Source organism: Peromyscus eremicus, chromosome 19, assembly GCF_949786415.1.
Source record: "Peromyscus eremicus chromosome 19, PerEre_H2_v1, whole genome shotgun sequence".
In the NCBI taxonomy this organism is placed as follows: Eukaryota; Metazoa; Chordata; class Mammalia; order Rodentia; family Cricetidae; genus Peromyscus; species Peromyscus eremicus.
The window spans coordinates 43,203,579-43,218,753 of NC_081435.1; the positions used below are offsets into that span (position 1 = coordinate 43,203,579).

Here is a 15,175-nt window from a genome sequence, read left to right on the forward strand (position 1 = left end):
TTTAATGACATTTATTTTGGAAAACATGCTCTGCTAAAATTTTGTAGTAATGTAAGCCATTTAATTCTAAAATTGGCAGCTGAAACTAACACTGTGCTCGCTTAAGCAGCTACTGAAATGCTTCAGTCAAAAGCATTTTGGAGCACAGACAGTTGAGACATGGCTGTTGGGTCTACCCTCTTCCAGAAGGGACCAGAGTAGAGCAGGGGCCCACCTCTGAAGTTAGGCACGTGGCGGTGGAGAGAAACCCTTCTGGCATCCCCTGCCTATGCTATTTGCCATGTCTGCTGACAGTTCCTCAGTCGGAAGTGATGGTGTGATTGTTATCCTGTGCACTTTAGCTGGGGAGAACAAACCTTCAGCTCAATGCAGATGGAGCACCAATGCACAGAAATGAACATTCCATCCGTGTGCATCAACCAATGGCCTTAAAGGGGACAACTTGTGGGTGACTAGAAAGTCTCTCTCCCAGATCCCAGTAACTCCTTATTTATTTTAACAGAGGAGCAGGCCTTGTTGCCCCACCCCATGATGGAAAATTAATAGGCCTGTTCTCATAAAAGTCTCCTGTGGTGACCACAGCTGCTGAGAGTTCACGAGAACATTGACCATGTCACAACCTGGAACCTGGAGGGCAGCATTCCACAACTGTAATCCTACCACTCAGGAGGAAGATCATAAAATCAAGACCAGATTGGCTATATAAAAAGCAAACCAAACCAAAAGTTGTAGCTTTTCTTTTTAAATATTTATTTTTATTTATGCAGATGTATATGCCACGTGTTTAGATACACATAGGGGCCAGAAGAGACTGTCCTATCTCTTGGAATTGGAGTTACAGGCAGTTAGGAGCCATGCAAAGTTGGTTCAAGAACCAAATTGGGTCCTCTGGGAAAACTGCAAGAGGTGTTTACTTCTGACCCAGCTCACCAGCCTGATAGACTGTATACAAAAGAAAAAATACAAACAAAAAAAAAGTTTCTTTTTAGAAAAGTAATGAGAAATAAAGGAAATATAAGGATGAGTATTCTTGGCCTCAGAAGTAGTCATTGTGTATGTGTGTGTGTGTGTGTGTGTGTGTGTGTGTGCACTCTGTAATCTGTAGCAGTGACAGACCAATCAGTAAGAGACACAGAGGTGGACAGGCCTCTGTTTGCATGAGAAATCCACACACAGTAGACTTGAATTAGAATGATGTTGACTTTTCATTCTTCTCAAAGGATGGAGTAGGAAAATTATCTCTATGTAGGTTTTCTCCAACTTCTTCCAGTCTAGCTACTACACTAGACCTTTTGAGTAACTTTCCCAAACTGGAGAGCAACCCAGTATATACAAAAACACGTGAGAGAATTCAGTCTACTTGTCACAATCATACCATTAGCAAGAGGGTGTGACTGGGACTGAAACAATGGAGTCAGATTGTAACACGAATCTTAAAAGACCTTATTAAATAAAAAAACCTGGAGCCAGATATTGGGGTGAAAAACTGAGAGATCAGAAAGGCAGAAGGAAGCCAGTTACATTCTTACCCATTTGGAGACCCTCTGCAAAAGAGATCTACTTCCTGTATACCCATGCCTATATGCCTTTCTGTTCTGCCATCTCATTTCCTCTCCGCCCAGCTACATCACTTCCTCTATCAGTCCAGCTCTGTCACTTCCTGTCTGTCTGTAGAGACCTCCAGACCTTTATGGTTAACTAGTGTTGGAATTTAAGGTGTGTGCCACCATGCCTGGCTCTGTTCCCAGTGTGGCCTTGAACTCACAGAGATCCAGATGGATCTCTGCCTCCAGAGTGATAGGATTAAAGGCATGTGCTACCACTGCCTGACTTCTATGTTTAATATAGTGGCTGGCTTTTTCCTCTGATCCTCAGATAAACTTTATTGGGGAACACAGATAAAATATCACCACATCAGCTCCCTTCCCCTCTTTTCCATATTGTGATGGAGAAGAAGTGATCCAGCAGATTTCCAGGAAACTGGAGAGGAGAAGGAGAATGTGCCAATGAGAATGAATGGAGTTATGGTATAACCGAATCACAATCTTGCCATGCTATTGGTTAGGTCATGCTTGTCCTGAATCCATAATGTATGGTAATGAACTCATAAAGACTTTCAAATAATGCTGTAAGGTTGACAACGACTGTAAATTCACCCCTTGCAAAAGGCACAAATACATATTCATAGGGTCTTTTGGAATAGAATCTGGAGTCCTGGTCAGGGCTACGCTCCCCTTGGTTTGCTGTGACTCTCTTCACACTGGTCTAGTACTCTTATATTTGTTTATCCATTTCAGCCACAAACCCTAACAACCGTTTTGCCATACAGGGTCTACAAAGTCACGCTTCACACCAGAATGGCCCTTTCCAACACTCTTCAAGTCTTTATGTACATTTGTCCACTTTTCCTCCTAAGTATGCACTGCATCTGTCTAGCCTTCACCATTCCCATCATTATGGGATGTACCCAGGCTTCTCTGCAGTGTCTGTATCTTGACTTCTGACCCATTCTTCACAGGGTAGCCTCGAACTCATAAAGATCCACCTGCCTCTGCCTCCTAAATGCTGGGATTAAAGGTGTGTGCCACCACCACCTGCCCAGGTTTCTCTTATTTTACTCAGGATTCTTCAGACAAATAGAATCAGACAGATACACCCAAGTAATTAATTTAGTTAGAGTTTATATATATATATACAACATACTCAGGAAAAGGAATTGGCTCACAGGTTGTGGAGGCTGAGAAGTCTTGCAGTCTGCTGTCTATCAACTGGAGAGCCAGGGGAGCTGGTAGTGCTGTTTGAAGGCCTGAGATGCAGGAATTCTGTGGTGTAGCATCCAGTCGCTATCTGAAGATCTATAAACCATTCATGTTAGGAACGTGAGACAGTAGACATGCCATTTTTAATAGTTTGGCAGGAAGTAAATGCGACCTTCCTTTTCATTCCGTTCAGACCTTCAGTGGAGTGAACAATGCACACTCACTCATACTGGGAAGAACTTTCTGATTTATTTGGTTTACAAATTCAGTTGCTACCATTCTGAAACACCCAGAAAGCCTGTTTACCCAGGAATCTGGGCATCCTGTAGCCTTGTTGCATTTGCATAGAGCTGTAAGCATCAGTATAGCCAGGTATTTGGGTATATTGTATCTCAAGAACATTTCACCACGTGAGGATTCTAGGGATGAAGATTCCCATGCTCTCCCAAACCACAGTTCATTTATGTGGTTCCAGTCACAGTTCTCAGGGAATTACTCAATGGTACCGAAATATCACTGACAGCTTTGAAGAAATACTACAGACACCTTTTTCTGTGACATATTTCACATATGCAACTTAAAGTTACTACCAACATGCTAAGAGAAATATCAAGCTTCTAAGAAATGTAAGTAGCTGGAATTGCCAGGCTGTCTAAAAGGTAATAAATGTAATTTTCAGTGATTTGAAACACTGCTAGGTATGGTTTAAATTGAGACAATGTTTCTATTTCTTAAACCTGTCTGTGAACTCTTTGTGTGCAGTGGTGTGTGTTTGCGTGCATGCATTTGTTTTTACTACATACTTTGAAAATGAATGCTGTGCTTAATTAGTGTAGCTGTGTGTTTATTCTTATTCTTTTTTTGTTTTAGATTTATTTTGTTTTTATTTATGAGTAGTGTGTATGTGTGACTGTATACATGCGTGCTCACACATGTTGGGATGACTGTGGAGGTCAGAAGGGAGTATCAATCTTCTGGAGTTGGAGTTGCAGGCATTATGGGTGCACCTGCAGCCTTGGTATCTGAGAAATCATCAAGTACTCTCAACCAGTGAGCCATTTCTTCAGCCTTTATTTTATTTTATTTTATTTTGGTTTTTCGAGACAGGGTTTCTCTGTGTAGTTTTGGAGCCTGTCCTGGATCTCACTTTGTAGACCAGGCTCACCTTGAACTCACAGAGATCCACCTGCCTCTGCCTCCTGAGTGCTGGGATTAAAGACATGCGCCACCTCCACCCGGCTACCAGCCTTTATTCTTGTTCTTTGAGATCACATCCAAATACTATTGTATATTTCAGACACAGCAGCAAATACAATTAGCAATGGAAGTCAATGAGAGTACTGTCCATAATAAAAAGACAAATTACACTTGAAAATGGGGGGAAAAAGCTAAAATGATGTGCTTGGATCTGTAAATTATTTGCCAAATACTTGGTATAACAGTCTCAGGTCAAGTAATTTTTCAGTCATTTGAAAGAAGTAATTTAGAAGTTGGACAGATACATTTTTGGCTCACAGTTTCAAAGGTTACAGTCCACAACTGGCTATCTCCACTGTTTCTGGGTTTGTGGCGAGGCACATCATCATGGCTCAAGTAAGCTCTACTAACCTCTGAAGTATCTCCTCTGTCTCATCAATGTGGCAATGGAGAGCCACCGTGCCACTTGGTGTCTTGAGAGTTAAGATAGGATAATAATAGATTCTGATGCTTTGCTAAATCAACCTAAATGTAGCAGGAAACTAAACAAGAGTGTCTCCCTGTTCCTGATGGAAGATGGATTGAATCACTTTGTTAAGTTCTCTTAACTTCGGTCTTCCACGTACTGCTGATAAAGCTCTTTGTGCCTGTGCTGGACTTGTTATAGCCAGAGTCTAGTCTAGTGAGCCTAAGGACACCTCAAGAGAATCCCTCCTCTGCAAACAGATGTGAGCTTCTACTCACACAACATTCAAGAAGCTACATTATTAGCATCCTTATGGGTGAAAATAGAAAGAAAATTGAGTCATTTTTGCCTTATCAGCCTATTAGTAGATAAAGAGAAGGAAAACCACAAAATAATGTAGGAAAAAAAAATTTAGTGGAGTAGGTATGATGAAGTTAGGGGCTAAATTTTAAATGCTATAGATTCAGTCCTAAAGTTAAAATGAAATAAACAAACGAAAAGCAAAACTAGCCTCACAGAGTTATGACTGTTTGACAGTGGAGTTCTAGTTCGTTCTTGAATGACAATACTCTCTGGGATATACCTTTGCTGTCACTGTCAGCGACCGTTCATGCAATGTAAAATGTGAGGGGTGCCGCAGGTAGAGACCATAATACACAGTGCGGTTTTCATTTTCTTTACACATTATCTTTTAATACCTGTTAATCATTTGATAATAAATGATGCTTCTTTACATGATCTTCATGTTCAAAGAAGATTATAATGCTTGGTACCCGGAGTCTGAGCACTCTAGAAGCCAATGCAGGCGGATTGTAGGCTACACAGTGAAACACCATCTATAAAAAAGATAGAGGGACATTTCAAATATTTTACATGGTATGCTGTTGACACTGATTGCCTGATGTAAGGAAGTATTCATATCTAAACCAAAAACACTGTTCTCCTCAACCTGTCTAACCCTACTTTCTCTCTGACTGTCAACATTCCAGCCTTAGTTGGTTTATTGCTTGGAAAGGAAGAAAGGGTGATGATCAGTCATAGTGTCAGCACAGGATTTAGAAAATCCTCAGATGTCCACGCATTTTGGGGAGGGTGTGTGTGTTTCAAGTCCCACCCCCATTGTCGAGATGTCAACCTTGAGACTGCAGAGGGTTCAGCTTCCAAGGTGTAATTTGCCTAAGTAGGTGGTTTCCAGTACAGTACGATTCCCCAGAGTCTCAGGCAGCAACTTACTGACATGTGGGCCAGACGTCAGTTTTATGGCAACTCTTGAATCACGCTTTTTTGTTTTGTTTTTCGAGACAGGGTTTCTCTGTGTAGCTTTGCGCCTTTCCTGGATCTCACTCTGTAGACTGCTTGCAAGTTTACTTTCTGTGCATGTGAAGTACCCCAGGAAAAGCAAACCTTTTGATTTCCTCTACATCTGCATGGCTTCTGACACATGCAAAATCCAGTACATTTTAAGCAAATCTCCCCAGCTAATTCTATGACTGCCATTATAACCTTTGCTTTGGGATAGGAACTTGTAACCCTTGGTGACTGGAAATCATGGAGAGCGAATTCTCAGTCCTTGGCTTCCCAGGCCAAGTGCATTTGCTGCTAATGTGAACTGTGTATCTCGCAGGGGGCGGTAACACCAGTGTGCTTCTCTTGTTTCCCTGTTCTAGAGCATGGTGCTAGTCAGTCTTCAGGGATCTGACAGATTGATAACCACTCTTGCATCCCTTCACATTCTCAGCCAGTGTGTCTAAAATCTGCTCATTCAACACTGCTGAGTGACACTCACATCAGGAACTTAGAGTAACGCCGAGGATTAATATCCCTTTCTTTGATTACCTTTGCCTCTTCAGTCACCAGTTTCCAGTAAACTTTTTTTAAGGCTTCTTTTAATATTGTATCACACCATCAGGGCTTAGTCATGACGCGGAAAAATTTCTGCGATCTCCTCCCAGCCTGGCAGTGAAGAAATCCAAATGTTTTTGAAAAGCGTTTGGCAGTCACGTGATGTTTGAGATGTTCTCATACAACTCTGTCTCATAGTCATCGGGCTGTTTTTCTCTTCCAAAGTGAGGAAATTTAATTTTAGGGCAGCCTCGGGCTTGTGGATGTAAACTGTGTAACAGCACAGCCTTTCAGAGGCTTTGTAACTGCACTGTGCGTTGCTCTCCTGTGAATGTCTACAGTAAGGACTACAGATGACCCGGGGTGAAAGCGCACCCTAGGGAAGGGAAGTCCCATGAGGCCCAGCTCCCGCTCTCCTGTCACAGCAAGACGCCTTGCCTTGGCTCTCTTCTCCTCCTCATTCTTTCCCTACTGCCCTTCTGCACCCTCAGTTTTTCTTCTTTCTATTTTCTCACACAAGTTTAGGTACAAGCACCAGACTCTCCTGCCCTATGGAGTTGGGGCTACCCCAGATTCTCTGTCCGTGTCAGTCACAAAGGAGACAGGCTACTCCTTTAACAAGGGCCGGTGAGGTCGCTCTGAGCCTCTAAGTTAACTGAACCTGTGACAATGGACTTTCCTAGGTAGGCATAGTTTTCACGAGGCCACCGCAGGACTTACTGGGTGAGCAAGGCATTTTCATAAAGAGAACTGAAACCCTGCAATGATAGTTCACTGAACATGGATTAAAGATGTTTTATTAAAACTTTATTTTTCCTGGGGGGAAAATCATCTTATTTTAAGAAATTAAAGCCTAAATCCTAGTCCTTACATGTCCAATTATCTTTCATGGCCATATGTGTGAAGCAATCACATTTAAAAATTACAAACAGAGCTCAGTCGTAAAAGTAATTGCAACAATAAACATAGGAGGAATTCCAATCTTGCTAATCAAGCCACGCCTTATGATCTCTAGTGGGCCTGTGTATAGTTCCAGCTAGTTTCGTACAAAGGTGTTTACGTTTGGTGCGATACGAGAAGATCCTAAATCATATCCCCCGCTTAGAAGTTTATTTTTATTATTTTGTCCAGTGTGGTGACACATACCCTGAATGCCAGTACTCAGGAGACAGAGGCTTATAGGTCTCCGCAAGTTCGAGGCCAGCCATTGAGGTCCATTGGTGTATGGCCAGGTCTCACTTGGAGAGACGGTTCCGAGTTATCCCGGACTGCAGTACATTTCTCGGCATCCCTGAAGAAGAGAGAGAGAGAGAGAGAGAGAGAGAGAGAGAGAGAGAGAGAGAGAGAATTGAGAATTGAGAAGTAGGAACACTTGCCAGCCTGGCAAGAGGGGAAACAGTAGATGTCAGCACCTCATTCCACTCAAGCATTGAACTTTCCCTGAGTTTCTCCTCCATTCCCTGCACTAACTGTGGATGAATTAGGGACAGAGTGTGTGACCAGGAAGGGACATGGACACAGCAGGAAGGGAGAATACAAAAGTAAAAGGCGACAGATCTGTGTGCTCAGCACAATCAAAAAGAAGACTGTGACGAACATTTGATGCAGGAGGTGAAAGCCCAGAGGAAGAGAAAACACTGAATAGAGAGGGAAGGTCTGCAGAGGGGATCTCGAATAATGCCCCGAGTGTGGATGAGTGAAGAAGGCTGAATCTTTTCGGGGACTGGGAGAATCATAGGAGGGCTCCTGGCTTTCATGGGCAGGCTGTGAGTGAAGCGGGAGGGTTTCTTGCACCTCCCATGAGTCATTTAGGGGAGAAACACTGAGCTATGATGGAAGAGAGAACCATCTCAGGAGGTGCCCAGATGCCAGGTGCATTACTGTAGACAGGAACCAAAACGTAGCAACAGATTTGGGACAGAAAGTTTAAAGCATATCAGGGAGCTCACAGGCTCAGTATGTCTGAGGGGTCACCACAGAAACTAGAAGGTTGCAAAGACTAGGAAGGACCTAAGCTATGGGGAAGAGAAAACCAATCCATGTTTTTTGAGAAGTTTCAAATCAAGACCACTAGGACTTGGAGGGGGAAGTGTAAACACAGAAGGAGAGAGGATGACTTGGTACGATCAAGTCCAGGTTCCAGGCCAGACAGGAATCCTTTGGACCGCAGGGACTGGAGCCATCATCTCCTGTTCACCCTTTTCCCATCAGCAGCCCCTCTTTCTGTACTGGAGGGGTTTGTATGGTGTCTTTCTTTAGGAATGCCGAGGAATTCACCTTTGTCTCCTCAACACCATCAGATTTTGGGGTTCTGCACACGGGTGAGTGAATGCGAATTTGTGAAACGAAGTTGACACGGTTCACTGATTCTAGGAATGAGCTAAACTTGGTAACTTCCTAATAAGTTACCTGCTTGTTTTCCTGGCAAGTTAGTGATAGAATTGGGGGCAGTGCTGCTACTTCCTTACCTAAAAATCCTTTACTGCTTTGTCTCTTTTTCTTAGAATTAAACATCTGTTTCTGAAATGAACTGCATGGCGAAAAATTGGAGGTGGCCCGGCCCTCTCTCCAGACTCAGGAATCATCTCTGAAGTGAAGGTGGGAGATTAAAGAGCCAGAGGTAAAGGAAGTACTGGGTGAAACAGTGTCCTCTGGACATGGCAGGGCAGCTGCACTCATGAAGTCCCCAGCGGTTATGGCTGCCTGTGTAAGACCCGCACAAGATCAAGCCAGCCTGGATGTCGGGGGATGCTTAGCCGAAGCACTGTTGACAATTGATGGTTGCTGGGGAACTGGTGGTTTTCTTTAAGGGTGTGGCTCCTGCTAGGTTGACCACACTCCAGTGGATGGTCCCACACTTGTGTGTGTGTATGGGCAGCACAGCACAGAGTCAACACAGCCAGTTACTGTTTAGAACAGGACATGGAAGTTGGGATATGGGTGGGGGAAGGTAGATTTGGGAGGATATGGGGGAAATGGGTGAGTGGATATGTTCCAACTGCATAGTATGCATGTTTGAAATTCTCATGGTTTTAATACAAATTATATTTATAGTGTTTAATACTATATATATATTTCAAGACAGGGTTTCTCTGTGTTACAGCCCCAGCTGTCCTACAACTTGCTTGGTAGACCAGGCTGGCCTCGAACTCACAGAGATCCACCTGCCTCAAACATTTGATCTGCCTCGAACATTTGATCTTTAAACTTGGGCTTGCCTAAGAAACTCTTAGATCTGTGAAAGCACTAACCTGGCCCCATCCACTGATGTGCCGATGCTGGAGTCCCATGCGTTGTGAACCTTTCATGGTTAGTCATTTCTGTGAGACAATGGTACCTCATCCCATTGACAAAGATCCTCTCAAAATGCTCTTGAAATTGCTTGCTAAAAGAGCTGTAAAAATTGTGTTGTCTATAGATGTCGGATGAGCAAAGACTCCATCTGATGAAATATGTAGACTTGTGAAATAGCAAAAGCATTTGCTGGGTAGTCTTGGTAAAAGCAGACACGCCATGCAAGAGTCATCTTCCTTGCCCGACAAGCACTGACTCACGGTAACTTGCAAAGTGGGACTGAAGCAAAACTAAGTGAACCAGATCGAAAATTCCCTTCTGAATTTTGGATTCAGTTTAAGAAAACATGGCGTGCATGCAGCCTGGTGCGGAAATCTGCTTCTGGACACCAGTATGTGGGCTGTTGAAGATCACATCATCGAAGAAGAAACTATTTCCTTATCAGAAGAGACTAATTGGAAGCTATAATTAGGCAGGCAGTTAATGTCAGGGATGCTGATTCACTGTTGCAAAGTGGCTTTCATTCGGCTCCCTAATGCATGGGGAGTCGATGGTCATAGAGAAGAGGGATCGGGTTCTTTGTCTGCAGGATCCCGGGTTCTTGCATATCAACAAGACATTGCAGCAGCTCTGAAAACTTGTTTCTTTTGTCTAATTCACACGCTCCACATTAAAATTCAAGACTGTCTAGTTGCAAGATGGGAGGAAATCGAGGCGGGAAAATGGCCGGTGTGTTTGATGGTTGTTAAACTCTTGGCTTGTCTTCATCTTTCACATCGCTATGATTGCTGTGAATTGGATCGTAAAGGCTCTCCAAACATCACTGCGTTAAAGGCCTGGGTCCAGAATGGTGATCTTGTGAAGCACTGTAAGCTTTTGGGAAGTGATGGGCACTCCCTCCACAGGCCCTTAGATAAGTATGATCCCCTAATTCCTCATGAGAGGCCAGGGCTAGAAGCACACATCCCCCCTTTTCTCATCATCCCATGTATGATATGGCAGGGGAATGCTATGGTGAAAAACTTGGATCTCCTGGAGATTTAAAAACCTTTGTCCTGCCGGGCGGTGGTGGCGCACGCCTTTAATCCCAGCACTCGGGAGGCAGAGCCAGGCGGATCTCTGTGAGTTCGAGGCCAGCCTGGGCTACCAAGTGAGTTCCAGGAAAGGCGCAAAGCTACACAGAGAAACCCTGTCTCGAAAAACCAAAAAAAAAAAAAAAAAAAAAAACAAAAAACCTTTGTCCTGTGCTATATTGTCTTTTTGAGCGACGCTCTTTTTTAGGGCATCAGTGGAGATGAGGAAAGCTGCTTTTCAGAAATGCTGTCCTAATGGTTTTTGTAGCACATTTTACCCTAATTGCTGCTGCTATTTTGTAGAAAAAGAATAACCTTGACACATTTTAGGGACTTTTAAATATACACTTTGAAAGAACCTCAGACTTCTACTTTTAAGTGTATCATTCTCATTAAAACATTTTTTTTTTTAAAAAACTGGAGCCATGTCACAAGCATGAGGAAATTGGACCTTGTTTCAACATTTTACTGGTTTTTAACCCGAAAGATGAAGATATCCAGAGTTTACCTTTCTGTTGTCAACCATTTTAATCTAAGAATATAGCAAGGGTTGTGTCAACAAAGTTTGGGCCAGGTATTGGAGGGAATTAAACCATTTTTATAAAGATTTTACAAGGTGGAAAAGATGAAAAGATTTGAATTCCTTGTCATAAATACAAATTTTATAGTGTTCAATGAAAAAAAATCCCTTGTATTTAATATTCCCTGTGTTCTTGAATACAAGACAATACATCTAGAAGCCATTGTCTTAGAATGGCTTGGTGACCATTGATGGCCCACAGATCTAGGTCCCCCCCCCCCCATTCACCAAGAGCTGAGAAAGTTTGGCTTTCAAAGAACCCACATGGGAATGTCAAAAACCGAGTCAAATGAAATCTTTCTGTTGATAAGTCAGGTATCGTAGTTATTTTCGTTGAAATGATGGAAATCTGGCATACTCAGGGATTCAGGATCAGTAGATAATTAACACCTATACAGGGTCATTGGATTTGTAAATATGACTCCATTGACTACTGTCCTTCCCCAACCTCTACTCCTGAACTGCCTTTAAGAGGGTCATTTCTTGGGGCGGACACCGACTTTCCAGGTTTTTCATGGACACTCTCTCATTTGAAGTTTCTGTGTCGTTAGAATGCAATTTATTAGTGTATTTGTTTTCTTATTCAGCGAATATTTACGAAGCATTCAATCTATTTCTGACATTGTAACTCTCTGTCATTCTCTGCCTCATACATGGTGGATGCTTTGGTCAGTCATCATACTCGGTGGATACTTTTGATAGCTCTGTCTTCTTACCTACATCCTTCTAAACATAACTTTCCTAGTTTTGTATATTTGATCAAAAACCTACCATACCTTACAAAATAGCATAAGGGTGTCTGAAAAGACGAACATCTGCCTTTTAATGTTGGAAAAATAAATGATTTGAAAACTGCTATTCATTTTTGCTTCTACATCTGAAAATATTTGTTTTTGTATTTGTCTTTTGTTTTTACTAAAATATCAACTGTTTTTTTACTCATTTTTTAAAAAAAAGTCATTATGGAATGACAATGTCAATCACTCTTCTAGATCCTAAGGATCAATTAGTGAACAAAAATGAGAAAAAACGATTTCCTTACTCTGGCAGCAACCACATTCTAGATAGGAGAGAGATCACTGACACCTGGTCAGCTTTGTGGCATGTTAGGAGATGGTGCATAATAAGGAGAGAGAGACACAAGGGTTGGCAGGGTCTGGGAGCTGGAGGGCATTCCAGATAGTCCCATACTGTTTTCGAAGAAATTCTTCAGTGTTTCTCATGCTAAAAGCAGACATTTCCCCTGAAATGTCATCTATAGTAAGCAAAGTGGACGTTTCTTTAGCTATAGAGGCTAAATGCAGCATCTAGACAGGCATCACCCTGAATGTACCATCTGCATTTCCAGGCCCTGGTACTCTCCTTCATCAGATGAATAGACTATTGGGCTGGAAAGATGTTAAGAGTGCCAGCTGCCCTTCCAGAGGACCAGAGTTCGATTCTCATCACCCACATGCAAGCATACAACTGTCTGTAACTCTAGCCCCAAGAGATCCTATACTCTCTTCTGGCCTCTTAGGGTACTGAACCAACTTGGTGCACAGACATACATGCAAACAAAATACTTATTCTCATAAAATAAAAAGAAAAAAATTAAAAGAAGGCTAGCTAGGGCTCTGCTTGAACAGGGTACCACGCCTGGTGATTCAGCACAAAAAGTCCTGGAGCTTGGAAATGAAATAAGGCATGGTGGGACTTCAGTCTGTGGATCTATGGGACTGTGGAGCTGTGGGACTGTCGACTGTAGAACTATGGGACTGTGGGACTGTGGGACTGTGGGACTGTGGAGCTGTGAGACTGTGGGACTGTGGATTGTGGGACTTGGGACTGTAGACTGTGGAGTTATGGGACTGTGGGGCTGTGGAGCTGTGGAACTCTGGGACTGTGGGACTGTGGGACTGTGGACTGTGGGACTGTGGGACTGTGGATTGTGGAGTGTGGGGCTGTGAGACTGTGGAACTGTGGACTGTGGACTATGGAACTGTGGACTGTGAAGTTCCTCTCAGTCCTTTAGTTGAAGTCCAACCACACTTCCTTTAAAAAGACTGAGAACTCCTTTCTTTCTTTTTTTTTTTTTTCGAGACAGGGTTTCTTTGTGTAGCTTTGCGCCTTTTCCTGGAACTCACTTGGTAGCCCAGGCTGCCCTTGAACTCACAGAGATCCACCTGGCTCTGCCTCCCAAGTGCTGGGATTAAAGGCATGCGCCACCACCGCCCGGCGAGAACTCCTTTCTTCCTCAGGAACAGGGAGAGTCTTCCCTTGGGAGATGGCAAGGGCCATTTTCCTTTCAAAGCAGCCAGTAGGCACAGCCAGTAAGATATTTCAGGGACACCTTGCTTTATGTGGTGATTATTTTTGAGTGTAAATTTAGCAATAGAGGGTAGACTTTCCATCTGGCCTCAAAATTTAGTTCTGACTGCTGTCAACTTATTAATTAGAAAATCAGTTTCAGCTATTGTAAAGAATGGCTGCTAATTTCATCGGTATTGCTTGTTAGTATTTTAGAAATTTTGACCTACACTAATAAGACATGAAACATAAGGAAAAGTACAACTATCACAAGACAATATTATTACTTAGGAATGTCAAAATAACCAGCTGAAAGACCTTCATAATTCAACGATTCAACTAAGGCATGACTACTAGGTACCACCTAAAGATCTAGGAAATTATACACTAACGTGCAACTTGAAAATGGAGTGAGCAAAAAGAATTTCAAATGGTGAAATGAAAAATCATAAACCTTTTAGCAATCAATACACTAAGAAATATTTAGAACTTCTGTATTGAAAATGTTAAATGCTTTCTATGAAATACTAAACAACCAGGTAGATGGCTGTCCAAACTGCACAGTGGGGTTGCAGGAAGCAGAGTTGTAGATTCTGTGAGTATACTAGCTTACCTTTCATTATTTTTTGACGTGTAAAGGCTGTATTAACATTATTTTTACATTTGTTTAGCTTTGTTTTATGTGTTCGAGCATTTTGCCTGCATGTATGTGTACCACATGCATGCAGTACCCAGAGAGGCCAGAAGAGGGCATCAGATCCCTTGGAACTGGAGTTATATATGTCATAAGTTACCATGTAGGTGCTGGGAATGGAGCTCAGGTCCTCTGGGAATGTTGCCAGTGCTCTTAACTACCGAGCATCTCTCCAACCCCTGTGTTAACATTTAAGCCCCCTAAACAGTTAAGGATACAATGTAAGAGTTGAAGTCAACAAGAATGAGTTACAGTTTTATGATACAGTGAGCAGGAAGTAAAGAATCAATTGAGTTGCATGCATCTTTTTCTATGCTGCACATATCTGTCTGTCCTCCCTTTTCTTCCACTGTGCTTTCTCCTTGGCAACCTCAAGCTTACTTTGGCTGGCTCAACACTCCCTTCTCACAGTGCCTGGGAACTTCTCAGTGCAAGGATGCTAGACTTAGTGGTATTACAGACACCCTCGTTTATTTGATGCCATGCGCATGAGAGCATCGCCTGGCCTGCGTTTTTATCACAGCATCTGAAAATGCATGGCCGGATCTCTGAGAGGTGATGATGCAGATGACTTAACTTCAAGAGAGTGCTTAGGAATGGGGAAGAAGAGCTGGAGGGCTCAAGGAAGTAGCAAGACATAAATCAGGGTGTGAGTAATGCTCAGTCTTTCCCCGAGGATTGTTAATCTGCCTTCACTAGAGGCAGCCTTCTAAGTCTTCGTTTATGGGTGGACAGTCAGCTGTGCTTCATATGAAAACCTGTCTTCAAATGCAGCCAAAGCAAAAACACGGACGTGACTGAGGGATGGACTCAAAGGCTATTGTAATGGCAGCTGACATAAAGCATGTGTTAGGAAAACTCCATTGCCAGTGGATCGATCACTTTCAAGTGTCAGCTAATCCTGAGAAGGCAGAGACTAAACATCTTTCAGAGTCTGTGGAAACTCAAACTTTGATAAGGCAATTTACAAAGATGAAATGA

The 15,175-nt window shown here is 42.7% G+C and overlaps 1 long non-coding RNA gene across 1 annotated transcript in view; it reads right to left on the reverse strand.

The window, feature by feature from the left end:
- Positions 1-770: 770 nt before the first annotated feature.
- Positions 771-15,175, reverse strand: part of LOC131895807 (uncharacterized) — a 36,579-nt gene continuing 22,174 nt past the window's right edge. The window contains exons 3-5 of the long non-coding RNA XR_009375278.1: positions 5,121-5,258; positions 2,726-2,855; positions 771-942 (exon numbers count right to left, since the gene is read on the reverse strand). This is a non-coding gene — a long non-coding RNA (uncharacterized LOC131895807). The remainder of the gene's footprint in view (positions 943-2,725; positions 2,856-5,120; positions 5,259-15,175) is intronic.